Consider the following 3,283-nt stretch of genomic DNA (forward strand, 5'->3'; position numbering starts at 1 on the left):
TGCTGGAGAGGGCTTATCCGCAGGAGGTATGGCGTCGGGGCGAGCCGTGTCTCCGTCCGGAGAGGAGCCGTGTCATGCTGGCCCAGACACCATCTATGGATGCGTTTGAGGGTCGGTACGGCAATTTGGTTCTGCTGGCCACGGTGGTAGGAGACGGCGAGGAGGCAGTGACGCCAGCTGATCTGCTGGCCGCCATCGAGGCCCGTTGCGGTGTGCTGCAGTCGGAGGTGAGCATTGAGGTCGCTTGCCCCCCGCATGACCTATGGCTGTTGTTCTCAACGGAGAAAAAGTGCACGATGGTGCTGCAATCGTCGATGAAGTTCAAGTGTTGCCGCCGGTGGATCCAGTTTCAGCGTTGGGTAAGAGAGATTCGGCCACCCCGGATGCTCTGGAGTACAAAACGAAGCTCAGTTTGGAAGGGCTCCCGGATCAGGCTTGGTCAATGCAGTCAGTGAAAAGTGTTCTGAAGGATTTAGGCGGTGACCTGATAGAGATCATACGACCAAAGAACAGGCGCGAGCTTGAGGTAATCGCATGGCTTCGTGACCCGTCGAAAGTGGGCAAGATGCTGGACGTGGAGATTGTCGAGCCTAAGCTTGCACTCTGTACATATCCTCCTCCGCAATCAGTTGAAGAGTTTGTGGCGATGGAAATGGTGTCGTCTTACGGGCCGTCGTCGCCGAGGAAGAAGAAGACGCTGGTGTATCCTGTCATCTGTCACATCAAGGAGGTGACTGATCGTGGTCCTCTACTCGCCGAAGACCTGCCGGATGCATGGCTTCCGAATGAAGGGGAAGACCTGACACGGATGCACAAATTCAGCACTGTGCTTGGCAAAGTCGATGGCAATGAGGATTGAGCTATCTATCTATCTAACTAGTTGGAGTATCTGTAGTATTCAATCTATGTAGTTTGTGAACTGCTGTAGTATTATGTATGTCACTGGGTTATATATTATGTGGGTGCCTCTTTTGTGAATTTGGTATGTAATATTCAGTGCTTGACAGACTATCTATGTATGGATCTCATGCTATGTTGGAAGTTTTTGATCATTATGAAAATGGAGCTCACTGTCACTTCTATCATTATGAAAATGTCGTTCCTGAATATGCAATCCTTTTTTGTATCTATACATACAGTTATGGCAGTAATCCTTCCAAGCACCTCATTTGTCATATCTCCAAATAACAGCACCCAGTTTACATATTACAGAAGAGAGCATATAACAACAACCAGTTTACATACTACAGAAGTAATCATATAAGAAGTCTGACATCCAGTTTGCGTATTACAAAAGCTATCCATTATATTCTGGAGCATATAACAAGTCTTACAGCCAGTTTACATACTACAAAAGAAAGCATATTATGAAAGCTATCCAGCAGGATCTGGAGCATGATCACGAGCAGAACATGTTCATTAACACGTTCTACATCTGATCACAAACAGAACACAAAATGAAACCTCCACTTTTCATTAATTTTCAACCACCCCTAAGTTCATCAAACATGCTAACTTTTCTTGGTTTTTTAAATGTTCTCCCGTTTTGACTAGAGCTTGCTCCAGTTCTCTTCATTGTTGTAGTTTTGGACTGACATGCATTCATCCTCTGCTCCTCCACCATTGCTTCTCTGTCTTGTTGTGCCTTCCTCTTATCTGCGTCCTGCAAAGCTACCTGCACTCTTGTAGCTTCCTGCTAGACAGTCTGCTGCTCCCAAGCTCTTTGCCTTGCTGTCTCCTGTGTTTGCAGAAATGATTGCTGCCTATCAATCTCATCTGCTTGATTTATAAGAAACAATGCCTCTTCTGCATCAAATTTAGTCTTGCAAACTCTTTTTTTCTCTTCAACAATTCTTTGTCTTTCTTCCGCCTTAATTATTTTTGCCTCTTCTGCTTCTTTTTTCCTTTTCTCCATAGCTTCTCTCCTTTTGTCTGCCATGGCCAGTTTATCCTCTAGGGCCTTTTTTTCTTTTCCTCACTAGCTTTCCTCCTCTCTTCTGCAGCAATTCTTTTTTCTTCAAGTGCAGCCTTCTTTTTCTCCTCTGCAACATGTTTCTTTGCTATTAGGTCATCTTTCTTCTTCTGAGCAGACAACTTGATTTTGTCCTCTTCTTCTTTTAACTTCGCAATGGCTGCATCAAACTTGGCCTGATCTGCTATCTCTCTTCTCCCGACTGCTGCTCTAAGTCTAGCAAGTGCAACAACCTCTCTCTTCCTGTGCACATCACCAGTTTTTGTTGTTGTAGTAGGTTGAATTGGAGGCTGTGAGAGGGCTTGTTGCTGTATGAAAGCATTCTCAGGTAGTGGGCCATGCACAACTTCCTCTCTCTGCCTTGATTCCCTCTACATTAGTTAACAATTGTTTTAACTCAGAATCAATACATGCTGTGTGTAAACAGAGTTTGCGCAAAAGGAGTACGTGCAAGCAGTTTTTAAACTTACTTCATGTGTTAAAGTAGCTAGCATCTCTGAATGATACAAAGGTTGTTCATGGTTAAGAACACCAGCTGTCTGAAGATTAATTTCCTGGAAAGTAATAATGCAAAAAGATTATTGGTGCATTAAATGATGTTGTTTCTTGATCTCGAGATTTACCTGAGTAAGGCCTATTGTTTCTTCATCTGAAGATGACACATCTGGCTCAGCTCGAACTCTATGTCTTCTTGTTTTTTTCTTAGGCTTCAACCCTAACTTCCAGTCCAAGCAACCATTTATGTTATGACCAGCACCTCCACAATATCCACAATGGATGACTGCACCTGCCTTATTGATCTTGACACCTCTCTTTCCCTGCTTCTCTTCTGGTTGTTGTCTCCTATTCCTTGCCCGTCTTCCTTTCTTTTTCTGAAGTGGTGGTGGTATGATTTTTCTGCCATTCATATTAGCCCACTCACTCACATCATTGCATGGCATGATAATGTGCTCATATACCTTGCAATAAGTCTCAATAGAGTAACAAGAGTTCACCCTTGATTCTGGTGGTATTTTGTCATATCTAAGAGCAGAGACTCCATGAGAACATGGGATACCTGACAAATCCCATCTTTTGCAGCTACACTTCTCCATTCTTGTGTCCACACTGAAGTCCATACCTCTATCATTGACTACAAACAACCCTTTTCCAGCTGGTGCAGCATGACAAGTTCTTGCAAATTCAATATTCTTATCCAATTTCTTTCTTATCTTTGGACAAATAGTACCATGCCACTTCAAGACCTCTTGTTGTTTTCCATAATTCCTTCCCATGTTTTGGCCCTTGATCCTCTGACACATGCTTATAATT

This window comes from Triticum dicoccoides, chromosome 2A, assembly GCF_002162155.2.
Source record: "Triticum dicoccoides isolate Atlit2015 ecotype Zavitan chromosome 2A, WEW_v2.0, whole genome shotgun sequence".
In the NCBI taxonomy this organism is placed as follows: Eukaryota; Viridiplantae; Streptophyta; class Magnoliopsida; order Poales; family Poaceae; genus Triticum; species Triticum dicoccoides.